Consider the following 23,956-nt stretch of genomic DNA (forward strand, 5'->3'; position numbering starts at 1 on the left):
CCATTGTGAGTTTGGGTAATCATTAGAGGTGTTTTTCTTCTGATAATCATGTAAATTTTTTAGGCCATTGAGGGAAAAAGAGCACCTCTCAGTTCAGATCTTGAAGAAGTTGGTGCTGCTCGTCCCACGCACAAAAAAATCTACAATTCCAAAATTGATCAAATTGGCTTAATGCTTGGGTACCATACTGCTTTACCACCCATGTTCGTTTCATTCTGCCTCCCACCCTCCAAGCCCCGATTTCCAACCCATTGCTTTGTATCCGTTCCTTTAAGGTCAACAGACACCTACACATTTGCGGTTCACGAGGATCTGATATAAATATTTGCAGACCCTCGCACGCTGCCCTCCGCACTTCCCTTCCCGGGTCTCCATATCTTAGCCTCCCTATGACATTGAGTAGGTGATTAACATGCAGCATCCAGTTTCCTTTGCTGTGAAGTGATGATAATTGTAAGGTAGGCAGAGCGATGTTATGCCACGAATGCCCGGGTGTAAATCCCCAGAACCTAGCAGACGTTACCTTCCATGGAAAATGGGAATACAAGTTTGCAGGTGGAATTTTGGTTGTTCACCAGCTGACCTTGAGCTGGGAACATGATCCTGGGTCATGCCGATGGACCCTATGGAATCAAGAGGGTCCTTATCGTGGGAAAGGGGAGGATGGGGCCAGGACTCATGGAAAACAGGCAGGCAGCCTCTGGAAGCTGAACAGCAAAAAAAAAAATGAACTCTCCCCAAGAGGCTGAGAAGAAATGCAGGCCTGCAGCCATGCTGACTTTAGCCCCAGACTCAGTTTGGACTCCCCAACTCCAGGACTGCCAGGCAGTGAATTTGTGCAGTCTTAGGACACTGAGTCCGTAGTAACTCGCTGCAACAGCTGTAGGAAGTTAGCGCTAAGGGTGCCTCCTAGACAGAGTGGTGGAGGTGAGGGTGTTCATATATCAGCACTTGGAATGTTCTAGCACAGACGAGAAGCTATATAACTGTCAGCCTCTATTAGGGTGGATAACCCAAATCGGTAATGCTGAATTCGCAAGGCAGACTGCTAGGGTGGCACTGTGCCAAGAGATATAATGACGTTTGTGGGCACACCATCTCTTGATGTTATGCATTTCAACACCACCCCGTTCCATCCATGGGTGTTTTCACTACACAAGCACTATGATGTATCTTGGTGGGTGTTTATTTCCTATATAAGGAGATGGAGATTTGTTCCTAATTCTAGTCAATTATCAAATAACAGCAGACTAATCATGCAGAATCCCGTCCTCTGAGCATGAAACACTGCTTCTGGAAACGCTAGGAATGCTCAGACGCCAGGAGGCATCTATAAAGTTCACACACACAACATGAAATAGTGTTGTTCAAACAAATAAACCGAAAAGTCATAGACATGGAAAACAGACCGGTGGTTACCACAGGGAAGTGGGTCAGGGCATGGGAGAAATAGGGGAAGCGGATAAAGAGGGACAAATGTACAGTTATAAAATAAATAAGCAAAGGGATGGAAAGTATGGCATGGGGAATATCGTAGTATTGTAATAGCTTTGCATGGTGACAGGTATAACCGCACACAGTGGACAGCCTTTCACAATGTATCAAAAAGTGGGATCATGAGGTTGCACCCCTGAAACCAATGCAGTATTGTACATCAACTGTATTTCATTTAAAAAAATAATATGATAATCTTAGACAACAAGAAGTGAAGGAAGTATCAAAGTATGACAGCCACCATCATAACCAACATGCATATCATTCAACGTCATGCACAGTGTCCAAAAGAGAATGAGGAAAACACTCAGTTTTCTTGAACGGCAAATGTGAATCACAGGGACACCGGCCAAAGTTCATGGTCAAGTCATGAGCAAAAGAAGATGCAGGAGGAGGTGCTTATTGCTCACTTGCAGGGCTTTTCTTCCCTCTTAAGGATGTTCCTTTATTACTCCTGTCACCTTTTGATGCCAGAAGACAGCGACTATCCTTTCAGAGCATTTAGGACGTGTCTCACGAGTCAGCACCCTGTCACTACTATGCCTTTGAGTTTTGAGTAATCTACCTCATTTTGTCTTTGAAACATGGATGGATAGCTTTAGGAATTCAGTTCCAGTTAGAAAGGCTTTAAAACAAGAAACCTGTAAAAGAGTAAAAGTGCATTTCCACACAAGAGAGCATTAAACCGCATCTTCCTTTATCAGACTACACAAAACTACAAGTTAAAAGGTTCAGGTGCAATGAGGGACATGTCCAATCATTTTCTGATTATAAACAGAAAGCAACAGCTGAACTGTGTTATGAAAAAAATCTATGCCTCTCCTAAAATAAAAAAGGTGATCAGAGCTGCTGTGCACTGTCAGTAAGTCGATCTCCCCATGACCTTCACAAGGTAGAAACTGCTGACAGCACTTTTTTTTAATGTTCACTTTTATTTTCTTGATGTTATTCTGAAAGCCGAATTTCTTAGGATCTTCCCCGAAGCAGAGTCATATCTATCAGTACCTTTCCACCACCCTGGCCCACATTTCTCTTTAAGTAAAGCTAAGATAACTCATTTGGCTGAGAAAACAATACTGAGCTAGAAGGGACCAATATTTTGCTTCTCTCTTTCTAAGCGACAGCAAAGATAATAGCTGTCTGTGATCAGCCTGGGAGTTATCCTGTTCTTGGTGTATCAAGGGCTCCCTTGAACATTAGGATGGGTTTCTGCAGAATGAGGACCATTCAGTTAAGAGGGAACCTGTGCCTTCTTTGACAACTGTGTGTGGACGTTAGTAAATTTTATCAGAGGACATAGACGCCTCCAGCGTTTAATGACTTGGGTAGTACTTTATGGTAACAGGTCTCGGCACACAGATTCACGTCTTTGAAAATTATAGGAATAAATATTCGGGTAAGAGGTTGAAGGAAAAGTAGTGAGACAATGTCTAAACACAGCCTTCATCACTGCTGTTTTATGGTAATATTAATTCAGTAAATAATTTTATTTCAGTGGTGCCCAAATGTAGATTTATTCTCATGAAGCACAGACAGAAATGGAATATGTCAGCAGTAAAATATACCATAACCCCATCATCCAATCAATAAAGTCAGTAAAAACAGGCTTTGCTCTTCAGGAAAGTGCTGCATTCAAGAGGAGGAAAAAATAACATTTTTGGTTATGACATGCATCTCCAAGTCGTCTGACAGTTGCCGGCTTGGACCTTTCCTTCCCCACGTGGGCTGGTGAAGACATGTCTTTGGGATGCTTATCTTTATTCCTGTGTCTTCAGCCACGCAAACTGCCACGCATCCCTTCCAGATGCCCCACCTGGTGGGGCGCGTGTCAGATGGCACAGCAGATGCAGTGGCTAATATCCCCCACACTCCAGGATCTCTGAGTCGGGTGGAGAAGCCCGACACTTAAGCAAGCGGGGCAGGGGGATGGTGATGACCCAGGTGCCCATTCAAGGGGTCGTAATGAGACAGGGACCGCGGATGCAGTCAGAGTAGGGTGAGGGCCCCTGGAGGGGGCAGGGTGGGATATTTGCAGTCAGAGCAATGTAACTACATGCAAGGAAACCCCCCTGCTAAAACTCTATGTTAAACATTGAGCTCAAGAATCATTCTTCAGTGACATCAGTTAATGTTCCCCAGATAAAGAAGAGTAGCACATGTTTTATTATGCTAACCATTTATAATCATGTGTAAGGTTCTCTTCAGCATACTAAAAGGCCCAGGCCTGTGCTGTCTTTCCTCCTTCAGATCTGATGTAGTGATTTTGCAAACTGGGCAACTAATTTAGCAAGTAAGCCCAGGCATAAACCACACAGTAAAAAGCAGGAAGGATTCCACCTTAAAGACAAGATTGCATTTTACTACCCAAGAAGTTAAGAAGTTAGAAATTCTTCACTTACTCTTTAGCAAACAATGCCTCAGCCCACCTTGAGGGGCTGAGCAGGTGGCCTTGTTTCATATGCCCCCAGACCAAGATGCTGGTATCTCAGAGAGACATCATCAGAGGAAGTTAATTCTAAATATTCAGAGACCACTTAACAGGTCAACACCTCTAAGTTTTTTTCATGTTCTCAAAAAATCCTCAGCTGCCTATAAAACCCCCTAAACAACGCACCACTACGGGCTCTCTTATCCCCTCCTGGCGTAAGCCAAGAGCTCTATTCTCTCACTTTATCTCTAAATAAAAGCCTGTCCCTTGCTCTCCTACCTTGAGTGTTTGTGAAGCTCATTCTTCAGCTTCGTGAACAAGAACCCCGGCATCAGTAAGAGCAGAAGAGGAGGAGGCTTCCTTCAAATGATGGTGGGGACATGATGACGTAAGACAGAACAGGAAGCAAAGAAGGAAAGGGCGAGGGGAGCGTTGGTTAAGAGGACCCCAGGGAGGAGATGGAGAAACAAGACGCAGGGCAGCGATCCATGGGAGGGGATGACTGTAGAGTCATGAGGATGACAGCTGAGATGCATCCGTGGGCGCTCACCACACCGGGGATACCAAGGGTGGTCGGCTGGGTAATGACACCCCTCTAAAGTCATCGCCTTCTGAGCCCCCAGGGACCCTGGGAATGTGGCACCTTCCATGGCCAAGGAGTTTGCATGGACTTTGTAGATGTGACTAAATTAAGGATCTTGACTTGGATATGATCCTTGGTTACGTGCGTGAGCCACGTGGCATTACCAAGTCCTTTCAAGAAGGCAAAGGTTTCAAATCAGAGAAGGAGATGTGACGACTTTCAGCCCCTGTGCCCTTCACGAGTTGATTTCTGCACAAGGATTTGCTCCAAATGTCTAAAAAATACAACTTAGGGTGTCTCATCAAAATAAATGGGCTGAGATTTTTAATTAACTAATGATTATAAAAGGCGAAGTGCAAATTCTAACCATAAATGAGACCCAAAGTTATGAAATTTAAAATCTGGAGCTGACGTAGTTGCCATGTTAAAGTTTACTTTCATTGTGAATGTGCAGCTTTTGAAAGGCAAGAAATTAATGAGAACACATATCTTGGACACACACAGCTCTTCATTCATCTGACACCATTTGTTTATTACCTTGCCAGACTTTAACCTTCTTCCCAGAATAGCCTCATGTGAACAAGCCAATCAATTACCATTAAAAGGACAAGGGAAAGACTAAATCTCTCAGAGGAATGCTTCAATTTTCTAAGTAATCAAGAAGAAAATATAGCAGCTAAAACAGTAGTCCTTTTAGAAGACTTAATCACAGATAAGTCAATGATAAACACTTTATATGCTTCTGTGTATATGTAGAGACCAGAACAAATACTTGGGGAAAAAAAACCCTCAAGAATTCGCACTCCATTGCTACCAAGTTCCTATTTACTTACAGGAAAATGCCAGAAGGCATTGCATTTACTTTCTTCTCTATATAGATTCACAAAATCCAAGGAAAAAAGATAATATGCATTCATCCCTGGATGAAAATAAAATGTTTAGTTCACTGAAGTGTTGATACTGTGACTTATAATGAGAAATATGTATTTGGTCTCCATCCCCCTTTCTGGCACAGAGGTCCTAAAACCCTTGGAATTTCCTGCTTTGACGAGCCACAAACGTATCTTTTGTTATGTGAATGAGGTGGCTTTTAAATCCCCTAAGGATGGGGGGCTGGTTGCCAGGGGAACCAAACACATCGGAAGGTTGGAACTCCTAGTCCCACTCACTGCCAGTCTGCCAGGGAGGAGAGAAGGGCTGGAGATTGAGTTCAATCTCCAATGGTCAGTGGTTTATTTGTCCAGTCACGCCTATGTAATGAAACCACTACAAAAACCTAGGCAGAGGGCTTCAGAGGGCTTCCAGGTTGGTGACCAGGCAGAGAGGCGGGGAGAGTGGCCCCACGCCCTTTCCCTATGCCTGGCCCCCTGCGTCTCTTCCATCTTCTGTTCCTGAGTGACATCCTTTTGTAATAAATCAGTGATCTATCAAATAAAATGTCTCCCTGAGTTCTGTGAGTCGCCCTAGCAAATTAATTGCACCCAGGAACGGGGTCGTTGGCACCTCCCATCTGCAGCTGGTGGGTCCCAAGACAGACGACAGCCTGGACTTGCCACTGGCATCTCAAGTGGGGAGCAGAGGTCTTGTAGCTCTGAGCCCAGCCTTGTGGGATCTACAGGTGGGTCACGTCACACCTGAGCTGGTGCCCAGCAATGACTCATTCATGTGGGGACATCACACACGTGTACCTGATTGGCCGTCAGAACCCCTTTACTGAAACAGAGCAAACATGGGTGAAGATAACTTTATATTCTGCATGTAATGTTGGAGAATCACAAGAGGGCTTTCTTTCTGCGTAATGGAAAAGAGCCTCACCCACTCGGAGACTGGCTTCAGGCACAAAAAGGTGGTTTCCAGTGTCGGACAAAACTGTCATCTCACGGGCTCGTTGTCAGCTGAAGGGGCAGGAGGGGGTGACAGGACTAGTCCAGCATCACTCGCCTGCCTGGGCTGCTTAGTCAGCCACAGACCTTACGGCTCTTGGTTTCCAGAGCGGGCTCGTCCTGCTTCCTATTGACTTCTGATGGAGCGTGTTGACCCACCCTTACCCAGCATGGCCCGAGAAACTCCGACATGCCATGCACTGTGATAGGTACAGAGAACAGTGACACGACTCTGCTTTAATATCCAACGGCGTACAAGGAAGGACATTGCAAAGTCCGGTGCACCAGCCATTTCCACGTGGCTTATTATACTGTCAACGTGCATCATAATCGGACACTATGTTACATTCTGCATCGCTGAACCCCACGTCACCCCGTGTCACCCTGACATAAACAGCCAGGGACACAACGGGGAGGTATGTCTCAGCAGTCCGTGTGGCAAGGGGAAGGGATGTGAGTGGAGCATATGAAAGGAATGTTCTTAGGCTAAAAAGCCTTCCTTATCGACCACGGAAATATATTTTGGTCATATGTACGACCGCGGCATGCCAAGTGTGACATGTAACAACCTAGCAGAGGAAATCAGAACACTCCATTCCCTCTAGATATTAATTACTCACTTCAAGGACGTGTGCCTACAAATACCTCCCCCCCAGAGTCTCAGACACACGACCCAGAATCAGCGTACTTCCTGGTGTTCGCTGGATAACATGCACTTCATTAAAAGTTTAGTCAAGCAGAATAACCACCACAATATTTGCCGGTGCTTTGTCAAGCATTTGCGTCTTCCTGATCATGAAACCACTGGGCAGAGGCATGGTGCAACCAGTCGAGTGTTCCCCAGGGTCCATCTGCCTAATGAGGAGCCCAACGGAAATCATCATCTATCACTGAGAGACCTAGAGGTGACCCCCGCTCATTGGTGTGTGTCAGCGGCCATCACATCTGTTTTCTTATTGGCCACCCATTCTCCCCCTGGTGCATCTATTGCACATGTACCAGCAGTCAGGCTGTTCCCAGTGCCATGGATACAAGCATCCCAGATTCCAAGTTACAAACACCCGCTCCTACGAGACTGTGAGGATGCATTCATGGAATTCCTAAGAAGAAAGCATGTATGTGGTGGCAGAATGCACACCAATTTGTATGGATTGGCAAACACATGCATTGCATAGGGTCAAATAAATATTTGTGCCTTTGCAAGCCATTGGGGTCTCTATCGTTCAGCTCTGGCACTGGAGTGTCAAAAAGTAAAATGCACAAAAATCTAAATGCAAGGGTGTGGGCTTATTCCATTAAAACTTTATGAAAACGGGTGACTGGCACACAGCCCACAGTCGACTCACATTATGCCAGCACGGGCACCCCATGGTCATGGACCCAAAGGTTATTTACTTATGTCCTCCAGAGAGCAAAGCCAATTAGTTTATGCATAGACAAGTTGCAAATAAGGTAAGACAATCTATTCAAGTGGATACCGCCTTTTTTCCATTCCAAAATATATGCTTTTGGCAGAAAAGAAGGGTTGAAGTAGGGGGAAAAAAAAAAATTCTAGTATAGTATTGATGCAAGGGAAACATTAAAGGTTTGAGAAATAGTTAAAAGAAAAAGGATCAGGAAGGATCAATTATAAATGATTTATATTTATATTATATTATGATTATATTTATATTATATATAACAATATAGACTTCATGCATTTATTACTTAATTACTTATTATGTTTATGTATGTTTTAATGATTATATTTAAATCTATATCCAAACTGCAGTTCCACATAGCTCTAACTACTCTGGTCCCTCTAAATCACAAAATGCTTGGTAAAAGATTCATATGGAGAATGTGCTCAGAACTGAGTATGAACAATCTCAATATTCAAATCTGTTAGCCCCTCACGTAACCATGATCCTCAAGATCCTCCATATACTAATAAATTCAGGTCCACTTAATAGTGACTTCCTAATTCCCGGTTCATCTCTCGATCCTCTTTTAAAATTACAGTTTCAGGGGTGACACAAAAGGGGTTTTTCTTGGCCATCAGATCTGAACTGAACAAAGCCATCTTTGGAATACAAATAAAGGACTTGCTAGCCTTAGTTCACCAAGACCATCCCAGGCTACAATGTACACGCACTGCTAAGAATTTCCCTTAAGGGGGGTTACAAAACCAGAATGTGCTCAGTCAACCTTGTATGGAACATGCAACTCACCTGGCATAGGTTAAAACGGTCATGCATCAAACAGGCTGCATGGACGATTTGCACTTCCTAGGCAGCTGTTTTTCTTCACTAATAATTACAGATTCTTCATAGTGAATGGGAACCAAGAAATACCTCTCCAGTCTTTAAACATTATCAGAAGCCTGATGATCATCAGGAACTAGGTCCTTAACAGCAAAGTGAGAATGCACCATAGCTTACATGAGCTCTCCATGCGACCAAGCCATTCTTGGGATACAGTATAGGAAGATGTGACTTAAGATCAGCCACCCCATCAAGGGCCACCCCAAACTGTCGCTCCAAAGCACTCCCCCTCTTGCAGAAGCAGTTAGACAGACTCCTGCTGAAATGTGCCGACAACACCCCGGGGTTTCAGATGTAGACTGAGCCCCAGGGTACACGGTAAAACAATATAAGGTGTTTCTAGATCCCAAAGTTTCATTTCCTTCCCCTGACGGCGCACTTATATATCAAGCACCCTTTGTGTTTCATAATGGGACCTGTGATGATGAGCAGCGTGTCCAGCTCCGAGCCCGATGCCAGAGCTATGCCTACCGCCTCTCCCTAGAACTAGGACAGCCTGATTATATTAAACTGGGCGTTTCTTGCAGTACGGTTCCTGGAATGATCACAACCCCAGCTGTCTGGGGCTGCTGTTTCAAAGGCTGTTTGTGCAAAAAGAAAGCGGAATACGTCCAAGACCTCACGCCTTGGTTATATTATTAATGCTCCTCCAGGTTAACGAACGAAAATGAAGCTGAAAGAACAGAAAAGCAGAAACACCAAAAAAAAAACAGCTGCAGAATTCAGAGGACAAAGGGATTTGTCTACGGGGTTGTTGTTGAAGATTCAGCAGTGTGTGCTACTGAGAAATGCGTGTGTATGTTCAGTCCTTTAAATAAGACAGCGAATTCTGTACAAGATAAAACAGAGCCAGCCCTCCATCGATCGTTTTGTCATCTATGATCACCTACCAAATGTCCATATGAAAAAAGGGAATGGTATCAATCTTTCTTTGATAATGATAAATTATCTTTGAAAAAAAACGAAACCTAGCATTTTTTTTTTATGGCACACGATGTGGAGAAGAGTTTGGAAATCAAGTGGATTGGAACAAGAATGTTAAGTGAAGGACACAAGCTTGAGAAACTTCTAGAACCCAGGAAAGCTATAGATATTTGTTACAGATGGAGTAAAGATACAGAAATGTCATGGTCAGTGGTAAAAAAGATGCTCAAAAGCCATTTGTCGTCTAAATTTTGAACACTGCTTGGAAACTATGACACTCAAATTGATAAGAAAATTGGTAAATAACCAGTATTTAGGAAATATAAATACTGCCTCAGCAGGTCTTGAATTAACAGCTGATCCATGAAAAGATATAACTATTTACCTGAAACACATTAAAACACGTCCTTTCTGAGATTTAAGCGTGGGGGAGAGGAGAGGTCCAGATTCAGAACTGTTGAAATACCTTCATTCACATATGTTCACAACTGTACTTTTATTCTATCCCTTTTCCCTCCTTCCGGCTGTTCTCTTTCTAGTTTCTACATAGAATAAAGGATCCTGGGGCGTCAGTGGGCCGTCGTCCTTCACTACAAGCACACATCCAACATTTGGGAACCCACTCTGCAGGGGCTGAGGCCAGCCAATACCCCAGTAGTTTGAGATGCTTACTCCAGAACAGAGTGGGGTGTCCGGTAACTAATGGGGCTGAGGGTCAATATCAGAGGGACTTACACAAGGTGAGTCAGACAGCTGATACTCTCTGTCTGTTATGTCTAATTTATAACATATACTCTGCACGGTGGGTATTTGGAGGAACAAGTAATTACAAAATCCTTAACTTTGCAACACATGCCACCCCATGCACTCCTCTTGAGCTTGGAATCGCTGCTTTACACTTACGCCAAATCAATTTTCAAAAAAATGCAAAAGTATTTTTCCCCACCCCAGTAATCTGAAAGTTGTTGTAGATGTGATTGAGCCAGGCTGCACAAATGCATCTAACATATGTCAGCAGAGGTTAGTAATTATCTCTGATCCTTACCATTACATGGTCCTTCTAAGAAGATGCCTCTAACAATGCCTCCATGGAAATCTCGATTTATTTTCCATCTCAGCACATTTGTCCCTATTAAAATAAAAAAGGAAGAGAGACATATTGCTTCACTCAAGAAAAGACATGGCACTATTGCTTCATTGAATGGATATCACGGTCCTTATAAGCTTTCTGTTGGGTACTTAAGAACTAGAGGGCAGCAGCATAAAGGATTCTTAAAAGGGTCTTTCATAAGCCAAGCAACTAAGTGTGAGAGGACATCTGCCAGGCATGGCTGAATGTGGACTCCACATCCATCCATTTTGGTCCACTCACAGTTGGAGAATTCAGCCCAGGTAGACACAGTTTGAGGGGAGACCAATGCACATGGCATCGGCACCAATGCGGGCGCTGTTAAATTTTCATTGACGATCACAAGCAATTTAGTGCATGTCTATGTTCCACCTGGCTTACTTAGATGAAGAACTTTAAATCCTTGCAAAACTGAATTTGTGAGAACAGCCAATCTGTGTTTCAGAAATCATTTGCAAGAACTAATCCTCAGCCTACAGAGATTTTTTTTTCCCCTACAGCCATGAGTTCAAAATGAACAGGAGATAAAGGTATAAACACCCAATAGAGAAAGTCTTTGGGTCTCATGGGTAATGAGCCAGCATTTTATTAAACTGTAGGAAGGCAGACTTATGTTTTCAATTGCTCAAAACAACTAGCCCCTTTTGTTATGAATACATATTTCACAAACATTGTAGACTGAAACCTATCTGTGGAAGTGAATTTATAGGTCACATCATTCATCTCTAGCCACGCACAGTGCTTATTTTCACATCTGTGTTGCAGTTAGAAAACCGGGGATTCAGATGTGAAGGCACCCAGCTCATAAGCTGTGAGGCAGATGGTCTCACCCAAGTCTGTCTTGACTTCAAAGACAAGTTTCACCATATTGAACAGGTATAATCATAATGTATCATATGATAATATAATCATATAATCATAATAGTTATATTATCTCACATATACGTGGTGGGTCAGCATTTAACATACTGAATGCTCAACACTATTTTCTCAGCAAAGCATAAATGGTACGTAGGAGTGGTATTGCCATGAGTCGAGAAAAGCTAAATCAGAGTGATATTAGCTAACTAGCCCCAGACCGCAGGGCTGTGATGCGAGGTGGGGGGCTGGGACTCAATCCAGGGGTTTGGGATCCATCAACCCCAATACGCTGTGTGAGGGACAATGAATGCCACACCTTCCCACACCCTTGGTCCCCACTCTACACCTGAAACGTTCTTCATCAGTGAAAGAGAGGTAACTTATTATCAATGCATGACGGTCTCTTAACGCATGAGTGATGCATAAGTAACGACTGGACATTAGCTCTTTTAACACTGTATTAATATTACAGCTTTGAAATCAGCCCCATTTCTACGTGACTGGATCAGAGGCTCTATCTTGGCTCACACCTACAAGCAAGTATTAAACTCACAGTTACAAAGTTGACTGTATATGTGTGTTTCAGAAAAGACGTACAAAATTTAGCATGCCTGATGTCTGACTGACCATCATTTTTTTTTCTTGAAACAGGGTAAAGGAGAACGTCTTTTAATCGTGATTTTAGGTTTGAGTTCTTGTTTGTATCTTGGCTTGGTTGATTTGCTTTAAATGTTTTTTGTTGTTGTTTTTTTTTTAGGTACACAAGCAAAACAGAATGATTCGTCATTTTGGTGTGTATTTCCTTCGTTTTAAAAACTGGTTATTCCTAAAATGTGACAGAACAAAATAGTCACATCATATAAGGCTAAATGCTTTCTAAATATTTGTAATTTCTTCTTAGAGGACAACCGTTCATGTGTGAAAGCACAACATAACATTCTTCCAGACTGTTTTTGTTTTATTTTGTTTTGTTTTTAATAGAAGAAACTTTTACAAAGTACAGAAGGTCTGAGAAAGGCCCCTGGTCCTCCACCACATCCATGTGTTGATCCGCCTTTGGTGCTAATGTTGATACCAAGACAGAATGCGGATCACCAACACCCTCTGTTCAAAGATTGCCTTTCCATTTTTGTCATTTTTCTTCTGCTACATGATTCGCTTTGGCCCGTGATGGGATAAAGCCTTTCGTTCAGTGTGTGAAACTCAATTATAAAACACAGCTAAGAAGATGTGTCAAAGGTTAAAGAATAAATTCTCTCGATTAAAACATTTCTTGATTCTAGTGTTAAATTTGAACTGGATGACCTATTATACAAGGCCTTCAGGCAGACAGACGTCATTACAGGTAGCAGATTGCTTTGACATGACGATGAAATTATATTTTATAATCTAAGTTTTCACATACAAATTAAACCCTAGCACATATATCTTGTGTAAAGGTGTGCTCTGTCTTGGCTCACACCTACAAGCAAGTATTAAATTCACAGTTGCTTGTAGGTGTTCCTTAACAGGCACTGATTTGTATATAAAAGAACCTTTTAGAACGTATAATAACCATGATGATCAATGTTTAAACTGTCAAGGTGGATGACAGAGAAAAGGTGCCCCAAGCTAGTATTTATTAACTCATTGATGTATTAGCAAACGTTCCCATAAAGTCATTAAACCATTTTAACAGAATCTTAGATCCAGAGAATCCAGTAGTGAAAGCACACTGACCTTTTGAAGAATATCAGACGCGGGGGCTGAGAATGATATATTCCACACTAGGACAATGTCTCAAGGGAACCTCTCCATATAATTTCATCTTTACAACAGAAGGTTTGGGGGTCCATAGAGATGTTCACAGCCATTCCAATTTGCCCCGGGTAGTAGGTCCAAAAGATACCTGGAACAGTTAGGTAATAAAGATATAAGTGCTTTCATAAAAGAAGGAAATGATGCCGCTCTGACTTGTCTATATGGTACTACTCTGATTTTCTTCCTATGTACTTAATTTCCAATAAATACTGCCTAGAAACCCCAAGTCACTTCATTTCACAGGGGTTGTTGTTGAGCACAGACCATGAGTGAGTTTTGAGGACGGGAAGGGAAATGTCACGATGGATGAGACGCAGCCCTCCCTGCCTGCAGGGAGCCTGTGGTCTCGTGCAACAGGGCATCAGCAGAGCCAGGACTTGGGAATAGTTGCATGAGCTCTTGTACCACAGTAAAGAGCACCACCGCCCTGCAAAGAGACAGCAGCTCTGAGAGTCTCAGCAGCCGGCATTAAGAGGACCACGGAGGAGGAGGGAGAGAAGAGCAGAATTTGTCAGAGTAGAGGCTACAGAAAGCACGAGGTGGAAACAACTCGCGGGCTCTCCCCCCAGACGCCTGCGCCAAGATCACAGCTAAGGGGTCCCCGGGGCTGGACATCATTCCTCACTCATGTCTGCACCTAGACCAGCACAAATACATAGAAAAACAGGAAAATACCAACTTATTTTGAAAACCTAAATAGATGTCATGGGTAATCAGAAAATTTTTTTTTAAACAGAAGTCCCTAGACTTGTTACGCACATAGTTTTCTCTTGAGTCATTGTGACCTGCTAAATTTCTCAAACAAAAATGGGAGGGACTTCAGTTTGGGTAGATTTCTTGAGTAGATACAAAATAAGACTCATTCAGATAAGAAGAGAATTCATCTCTAGGTTTCGGGAGGTCATCCTGGATATTTCTAGATGTGTACCTAAGTGCTTGAATCAACATTAAGTGACCTTATTTATCTAACCCGAACCTCATCTCCCATCTCTCACTCAGAGCAATCTTCCAGAGTATAACCACTTTTGAAAAGATACACAATGAATAAAACAGCTGCTTTTTTCTTGGATTTGCTCCCCATTTTATACAATGTTCAAATTGTTTCATTTTTAGCATTATGAAAGCCCAGGAAAAAAAAAATGAAGAGAAAAATTTCTCTTTCAAATTCAAAGAGAGGAACTTATAATATAGATACTCAGTTTTACACAACACTACCTCTTTCCAAAAATCCCAAGGAACGCACTCCCAAGGAATTCTCTTCTTGCCCACATTGCTAATTGTGACCCAAAACTTTACAACAAAATTTAAATGTACTAGAGATATCCATGCAGTGAACTGTGCAGAGTGGTGCACAGACATATAGCTTTAATATTAAGACATTAAATGATGAAGCTTCAAAATCCTTAACATTCCTAAAATGTAACAGTTTCAATTTTCTAGGCATGGAGTGGAATGGGAAATTAGACAAAGCTTTTCTATGACAGCATCTTAAAAAAAATACAGAAAAGAATTACAGGAACTCTGGGGACAAGAACACTGGCAAAGAAGATTTTAAAAAGCTAAACAGACATTTAGAAATAAATCACGTCATATACTGCATGACCTATACATTTTCAGCAAATCAGGGCAGTTTTCTAAATACAAAGTGAACCATCAAAGACAACTCCCTCTTACAGCAGATGGACTAAATGCTCAAAGATCTTCTGTCATACACGCTCTGGCTTGGCGATGTGTCTCAGGAAACAGTGATGGTTTAGTTGTGAATACGTATCTGTAATATGCACCATGTAATTTTCTCATTCACTCAGTGAGTATCTATGGACTGTCGTACTAACCCCTCATTTCTTCAGCAAGTAGACACACAGAGTGGCTCACCTGCGCTGGATGCGTAAGACACACATTTTAAGGGAAGGCAGGAAAACAGAGAAACATACACATACATAGACAAAAAATAAAAATGCTTTCCAATTTTGGTGAGCCCTGAGGCTCAGAGTGCACGTGTTAAGCGGGGAGAGGGAAGTCTGGTTGCTCCAGGCAGGGGCAGTGGCTTTGCACTGTCCTAATCAGGGTTAGTTGGGTCACAAAACCTAGATGACTGGTAAACCAGGGAAGCAGTCATGACAGAATGCTGCGGGATGGAGCTGGGTGCTGGGCAGACGCTCACTGTGCAAAGCCATAGGTCAGCAGGAAGAATTTGGGGTTTAATCTAATCATAATATAAAGCCATCCTTCATAAAACGTTGAACTTTGAAGGAGGAACCCAAGCTCTCAGATAAATAATATGAAGAGCCTGCCTTCAATGCTTACAATGTGCCTATAGTTTAAGGTAGCTTACAGGCTTCATGAACTTTTGCATTTTTCAGACATCTCTGGAGGTAGGTACTGTCTTCATACCTCTTGCAGATAGGTAAACTGAACAACAACAACAAACATCAACTGTGGAGATTCACAAAGCGTCAGGTAGGGTGGCTCTTCCGGAAATTGCTGTGTACCGACAAGAAGCACTGATTATGCATGTCAGAGTTAGAGAAGGGAGTGAGGGGAAGAGAATCCCAGCCCTGTGTGCAGGATAAGGCAGGCATATGTGTGAAATAATACAAGAAACATGTACTGGCCTCTGCCTCTAGTTCCTGGGACACAGCTCCTAAATCCCTTGTAAGTTCCTAAATGATAAGAGCATTACTAGCATCTTTTCTTCCAGTACCTGCTAAATACACAGCTCTTTAATAAATCCCTTGCAACTTCCTGGGTGACAGGAGGCTCATTGTTCCAATGAGGTGACTCTGGGTGGCAGCCGGTCAGCAGAAAGGCGAGGCCATGATCAGAAGCCTGGACCTTGGAGCCCCAACCATCTATCCTCTGGAAACAGAAGAGGCGGCTGGAGATGAAGCTAATTATGGGTCTTGCCTACATGGTGAAGCCTCCATAAAATCCCACAAGCACAGAGTTCAGGGAGCTCCCAGGTTGGTGAACACATCTTCATGCCAGATGGGTGGTGCCCTCCAACTACATGGGCACAGAAGCTCCTTCCTAGGGCTCCTACCCTCCCAGACCTCACTGTTTGTAGCCCTTCATCTGGCTATTCATGGGTATCCTTGATCGTATCTTTAATTATAAAATAAACCAGAAAACATTAAGTAAACGTTTGCTTGAGTTTTGAGAGCTATTCCAGCAGGTGACGAAATCCAAGGAGAGGTCGTGGGATCCTCTGATGGGTGGCCAAGTCGGAGGGAAGTTGTGTGTGTTACTTGCAATTTGTACCTGAGGTTTGGGGGAGGGCAGAATTGTGAGACTGTGTCCTTAACCTGTGGGGTCGGCACTACCTCCAGTTAAGTGTCAGATTAAAGTGAGTTATAGGACACCCAGCTGGAATGGCTTGGTGGGGGGTGGGGGGGAGCCCACATATCTGGTGATAGGATGTATTGCTGACTGTGTTGGTAAAGGAGAAACACAGGAAGGTGGGGGCCTGCAGGCAGAAGATGCCAGTCATGGGAGAACCGAATGCATAGAATGGAGCAAATGTGGCAAGACAAAGGATGGGCCAATTCTGCACAGGCTGAATTTGAGTCTGGGGCACAGCACCCAGGCAGAAGTGTCCAAAAGGCAACTGTAAGGACAGGTTCGCTATGGAGCTTGAGAGAGAATTCCAAGCAGAAAATAGACACACGTGGGTCTCCTGAGCATAGAGTTAGGCAGGCTCTGTGGAGGGCTCAGCTGGTCCATGGAAGGGGTCCAGGGCACTGTCGGTCAAGAAATCAGAAGAACACGAGAGTAAATAAAGACGTGTTCTTTATGAAGAGTTCCTTCTCTTAAGGAACCGTGCGTTAGGACATGAACAGTTTTTTGGAAAGATGACTAGAAGGGTTCAGAAGGTCTTGATAACGGATACGTCAGAACAGATTCAGAGAGAAAAACACGATAAATGAGAGAACATGGAGGGTTGAAAAATACTCTTTCCGAGTCCATCCATGACTTTGTAATCACCAGAAAGCAACATGTTCTGTGTCACACTCCGATCTATGCAGCGTCTGATAATGGTGACCTCCCCAACCCAACTTCTGAAGGCTCTCAGTTCCCTTAAACTCCCCCAAACATACCCCCACCTTCTGATAGCTGCGTCATTGTTTTGTTTGCTATCCAACAGGTGCCGAGAATGCCATCTTTCCAGGGCATCTCAGGAGTTCCACGCCCTCTCTATCACGAGCTCTCAATGGGCACCATCAGCCCCGTGCCCTCAATATCTATCTCCATGACCACCTGCCTGCACCTATTTGCCACCACAGAACTGACATTCCATAAATGATTCGGTTCTGCAAAATCCCTACCAAAGCTTCCCCACAGCCTGTGGGATAATAAGGGTTGGCTGTACTGTGCGTCTTCACGCCCTAAAAAGCTACGATTTCAGTTCAATCAGGCAGAATCACCCACAAGCACCAACAGCCCTCAACCGATCCATCCACTCAACAATGGCCATGTGCATGGCTTACTCACACTCCTTGCCCTCCGATGAAATCCTGTCCACCTAAAGCACAGACCAGAAGCCACCTCCTTTGCAAAAGCTTCCGTGATAACCTCACTTCCAACATGGCCTCAACGGTCCTTACCGCCCTGTCCTAACACCCTCCTGCTGACCCCCTTCCAAATGTGCCAGGTTGGGGCTGTGTGGCCCATAACACACAGTAAAACTGATGTGCACCTCCAAGATCAAGGTATACAAGACTATGGCTTTAGGGTATCTCTCCTCCTCTTTTCTCCTCACCCACTCTCGGGAAAGCCAGTTGCTGACACAGTGTGACTAGCCTGGGGAAGTGGTCCGTGTCACAAGAACTGAAGCCCCCCCATTAATGCACACATAAGGGTGATTCTCCAGGACCCACATCACATTGCCACCCTGGTCTACAACTGGTCAACACCATGACACCCTGCACCAGAAGTACCCAGCTAGCTGACTCTTGAGTTCCCGACCTCCAGAAAATGTACGAGATAGTGACTATTTGCAGTTTTAAGCTTTGTTGGGGGTAATTTTTTATGCAGTGAAAGACAAATAATGACCTATCTCAAGTGATGAGAGTGGAAAGTAAGATTCTAGTGGAAAATAAGATTCCATATTCCCGGGGTCTGTGTGATGACTCTCCTTGTGAACTGTTTGAAGTGCATACAATGTGATGTCCTATTTAATTGATCACTTTGTGACTCTCTACTGGGACCGTATTCTCACTGGGATCAGGGGTTGCACCTTATCGGTGTTTTATAGTATCTTGCGTGGTGACCTTCTGAAAATAAGCTGTGAATACATGGATCACCAAATGACTGAAGAAGGCATGCATGCTTCCTCAATCTCTGAAGACAGAACGGTGCCATGCAGCCTGGAATTCCGAGACTTTTGTTTGAGGGAAAATGTGCCCGTGGATCCCTGAAATGGGGAACCATCTGCTGCCTTCAAGTTACTCCATAGTGTTTTGAATTATGAGCCAAGCATTTGGAGGCCACGGAGGAATAATGTCCAGCATATCAATGGGTTTTTATGGTGGCTGTTATTAATCTTTACATCCCTGACACTCCACAGCACATGGTAGATGCCTGATAAATATGCACAGGCTTGGACTGACCAGGAACCAAAAAACATAAAGATAACATGTACATCAGTAGAGCGAGACTCAATGCCAGGAGAAAACCATGAAATCCAGAGGGAGAGTCACCTCCCAATGGGAAGGGCTGAAATAGGAGATGGAAGTAAAAAAAAATTAAACAGGTTGTGTGTGGAAATAGAGCCTGAAAAGACGCGAATACAACGGTTCTCAGGGTGCGACCCCTACACCAGTAAGAGCACACTCACGTTGGGTCTGACTGGGGTCCCATCTTGGATGTGATGACACAGAAACTCTTACTGGCTGGGGACCAGCAATTCACATCCACTGGGTTCTCCAGCACCAGCTCTGAAACCCATACCTTTCAGTCTACCATTTCTGTAAGGTTATTTCAACACCCTCCCGACTGGCAGGTCTCTCAATTCCTTAGGAAGACCTCCCAAGGACCCGATCTGAATGCAGCATCCCCTGTTACAGCTGCTCATGTCCTCAGCACCCCTGTATATAACTGACGGTGCCTCCCTTATCACAGGAATGATGCCACATGCACTTATGTCCTCACTGGAGCAGTGCCTTCATCATCCACTGAACCCCGTACTCCACGAGCAAGCCTGTGTCTCCTCCTTACCCACCCCCGTGGGGAGTCCAGGGCCTGCCAGGCAACGGACACTCATTGCTCCATCCCTGAAACATGATGCAGTTTTGAAAGGTTCTAACATTCTCACCGACTGGGAGATGAGAGACATCCCATTCAGCCACTTCAGGAAAGGCGAGAAATACCTCCTCAGGAAAATGATAGAAGGTGTAAATAACTGGACTTCTGTGCCTCCTAGCCCTTATTAGCAGGGGCAGGGCCCGAAGGTGGGTACTTCTGCTTAATGGCATACCATCCATGAGTTCCAAATTTGCAAAATACGCTGGAGAAAACCAGGATTGCGGTTCACAGTTCCCTAAGCGTGAGACCCGGCAGACAGAGGCAAAGGCGCAATACGATGAACGGCGCCCACCTGCCATATTTAAATTTAGTGCAACTGAGATTTATCTAACATGAATGCTGCATGGTGCTTTTGCGATCCAGCCAGACTTTTGATGGTCTAGATGTCATTAGATATGTCAATACCTCTGAATTTGTTTTCGATCACACCATTTCTAGTTGCAAAACCCCTCCTCCCAATTTGTACCCGGCATCTAACCGGGTCACAATGAAGTTTATTCAGAAAATACATGGAGCGTGTTGTATCACTAATCATGGTTTAAAATGAGCTGTATTCAAGTCAAGAGTCTTAATTACAATGATCATGGCTCTGGAATCATGCAGAATTAGAGCTGGAAATTGGGCCAACCCACTCAGTTTACAGTTGAGGAGTGTGACACCCCACTGGTTCTCTTCAAAAGACTGTAATTTAAAAGGGGACCCCCGCTCCCCACCCAGAATGTCTGGATGCTGTGACATTTGGCAGTGGCAGCTCTCAAAATCTGGTGAAACAGAGGAGATGGTGGAAGATACATGTACCCAGCACCTGGCCCTCTAGCCCACCGCCAGCCAGAATGTACGGGAGGAACAGGGGGAGGCCGAGAACAGGCACCAGGCTGGGGGGAGATCCGCCTTCACCCTGCTGCACCCCACTGACTGCTGCCCTTCAGATCAGACCTACACAGAGCTGTGGGTCTTGGTGTGTAAGATTCCTAGGGCCACAAGGGATGCTTGGAAAGAGCAATTCATTCCCTCATCATGGCTCTGGAGTCCAGGAGTTCCAAATCAAGGTGTCCATAGGGCCAGACTCCCTCTGAAGTCCCCAGGGCAGTCGTTCTTTGTCACTGTGGCTTCCCGTGGCTGCTGGCAATGCTGGCCACCTCTTGGCACGTAGCTCCATGCCGCAGGCCCCGTGCCCACCGTCACAGTGCTGCCTTCTCCCCGTGCGTGTGCACCTTCTCTCTGTCTTCCCATTACATGGGCTGTGTCTCCCTGCGGCGCTGCCTCCCCTTGGAAGGACAGCTGTCCACTGGGTCACGACCCACTTTACTGACCTCATTAAAAGACCTGTTTCCAAGTAAATCGCATTCTGTGGTGCTAGGGGTCAGGACTTCCTCACATCTTTTAGGGGGACGCAAGTCAAGCCAATGCACTCGGTTTATCTGTAAAATGAAATGGCTGGACTCTCTGTGTTTCTCCCTTAGTGTCCACCGTTAAGCCTGCAGAAGAACACAATGAGAAAATTGCTCTCTCGCTCACACACACGCACTAATTTGGAATTTGAAATGGTGGAGGTAGAACATTGGGGGTCTAGGCAGCTGCGTTTGCTCTTGAGCACGTATTTTATCATCATGCAGAACCACCTTGCTCCCTGCGCACATTTGCATCCTGCTAAACAATGAGGCCAGAACAAGTACTACCTGCAGAATTCACATTCAGGAACACACTCACCAGACAAGGGAGGGCAATGAGCGAAACGGTGTGTGGGAGCAATTTGCACACATACATCAAATGCTGTTTGCAATAATTGTATGATAGACTGACTTTTCCTTTTCTGTGATACCACACTGGAGCCCAGCCTCCTCGCCTCCTTCCTGGTGGAGTGAAAACTTATCTTAAGTCCATGCCACTTGTTAGTTTGAATAGTTGAGCTGTGGCATCAACATTTCAAAAATAGAACCAATGCTTTAAAAATGTAGACCAGAAAAAGTCAAACATTTATATGTATGAACTATGAAATGAAGACAATGGGATGACATTCCTTGTAGCAAACATAAATACTTAAGAAATATGTAGAGGAAAAAAAATTGCATACATTTCCACTGTTTGATTTACAGAATTAAACTCTTATTAATTATTGTGCATTAATTAGACTTTTAGGAACTATGTATGGAGCTGATGTTAGCACGTCAAGAGAAGCCTGGCAATATATTGCTATTTTGTTATTACTTTATGAATAAAAACCACTGCTTTTGCATAACGCTTTTATCATAAAAAAATGTAAAAGGTGCCCATTTATTACGAGATTTGAACTGATAATACAAAATACCTTATTAGGAAGTCATGACAAATCTTTACATAGCACACTTTGGGGTTAGTTATATTAATTCCAAGTCTCTGAGGTGAATAATACAGCTCTTAAAAATACATTCTTTCCCGCAGAAATCCATCTTGTATTACTTGTATTACTCACATACTATTAAGAATTTGTATTTTGTTGGAGAATCTAATTGCAATCCATCAGTGCAACAGTTTGGAAAACATAACAGCATTTTCAATGAATCTTTAATTCCGGTACGGCAGATTTCTAGGATTTGCATGGATGTTACTAACTTCTAAATGACTGACAACCCTCAGCGGTTGGCGCACATCTGTAGAACTGTAAATCCTATTCTGTGCATCAAATGTTCAAATACGGTCTTCCCACTGACTGTGTTTCATTTGCAACGTGATTTTGCCCAATTTTAGATAAGCTAGCTGCATTTGCTTCTGCACTTTGTTCTGAAAGATACTTATCGAGGATTTTTCTGTTAGCCTTTCTCTTTTCATTTTCTCTAAAGCTTTCACTTACATAAATCGATTCCATCTTCCTTTCTGATAAAATGCATTATAATGACTATCTCCAAACATCAACCTAATTCTCATTACAACTGATAAAATCTGTGAATTTGATTCTCAAAAGGAGCTTCCAAAATGAACGGTTCCCATCTCTCCTTGCTGTTTGCTCAATTTTCCTGGCCATGCCCAGCACACAAAAGGGGCTCAGAGAATTCCAAAGACAATGAAATTCCCTGTGTAAAAGCTGGCATGGTTACACCTCATTTTATAAGAGAGATTCTTAAGTGCCACGAATCTTTTCCCCCCGGAGGCCAGTGGTAACATCTGGAGATGTTTTTGGGTATCACAGCTGGGGACAGATATATACTCCTGGCCCCGAGAGGCTTGAGGCCAGAGATACTGCCAAGGGCAGTCACCTAAAACACAGCTGTCCACACCCAATATGGATAGTGCCGAGGTTAGTAACTCCTGCTTCGTAGGAGAGATGCATCTCTCAAAACACCTGAGTAAATCAAGTCACATTTTAAATATCATACAGCACTTTGCTTGCAAAACTGTCTAATGCATCTTTTTGTAATAGATTCCACTGATCTAATTATAATTTAATATCGCTCATCTATGTTACAGCATTTGGACTTATCAAGCATATACACAGAGACAAACATATAAATGTGTGGGACCTACCTTACTACTTATAGCAAGACTGTTCTTTTTAAAGGCTGATAAGTCACTTCTTTTATTTTGTTCTACAAGTTAAATGTCTAATCTGTATCCTTTCTTTCCAATACTTGGCTATTTACCCCAAGAGTCTATATTATGGCGCTGAAAGATGAAATAAATGTAGATACGGAGGGTAAAAGGTGGTCCCCAGGGGCTGAGGGGAGGGAAGGGGAGGGGAAGATGTTGGGTACAAACTTTAGTTAGTGGATGAACAGGTCCTGGGATGTAAGGCACAACATTGCAATTATAAGCTAACAATTATACATTGCAAAACTGTCGAGACTAAATCTTAAATGCTCTCTTCACGATAGAAGAAATGGTAATTAGGCCATGTGATGGAGGTGTTAGCTAATGCAATGGTGTGATTATATCAAAATAAACAAGTGTTATCAGAGCATGTTGTACACTTTAGACTTATCCATTGTTCTATGCCAATTTTATCTCAGTAAAGTTGGGGGTGGGAGTGTGAAATAAACCAATAGTGATGACAAGCCATCTTCTGTAGCCACTTGTCTGTCCCTAAGCTGTCTTAAATGGGACTTATTTACAATGGTCAGCTCTATGGTAGGAATGTAAACTGGTCAGCCACCATGGAAAACAGCAAGGAGGTTTCTCAGACATTAGGAATGCAAAGTGCCATATGAGCCAGCAATTGCACTTGTGGGAATATATGCAAAGAAAACAAAATCACTATCTTGAAGAGACATGCAC

The 23,956-nt window shown here is 43.6% G+C and overlaps 1 protein-coding gene across 7 annotated transcripts in view; it reads right to left on the reverse strand.

The window, feature by feature from the left end:
• LOC130678808 (neuroligin-4, X-linked) overlaps nucleotides 1-23,956 on the reverse strand; it is a 236,620-nt gene that overhangs the window by 196,069 nt on the left and 16,595 nt on the right. For 3 of the 7 annotated variants that reach the window (XM_057495202.1, XM_057495208.1, XM_057495203.1), the window contains exons 2-3: nucleotides 13,325-13,493; nucleotides 10,661-10,744 (exon numbers count right to left, since the gene is read on the reverse strand). The exons of 3 other annotated variants lie outside the window; for them this stretch is intronic. The gene's annotated coding sequence lies outside the window, so the exon portion shown is untranslated. The remainder of the gene's footprint in view (nucleotides 1-10,660; nucleotides 10,745-13,324; nucleotides 13,494-23,956) is intronic. One more of the 7 variants, XM_057495204.1, reaches the window with a different exon arrangement.

Source organism: Manis pentadactyla, chromosome X (genome assembly GCF_030020395.1).
Source record: "Manis pentadactyla isolate mManPen7 chromosome X, mManPen7.hap1, whole genome shotgun sequence".
NCBI classification, from domain to species: Eukaryota; Metazoa; Chordata; class Mammalia; order Pholidota; family Manidae; genus Manis; species Manis pentadactyla.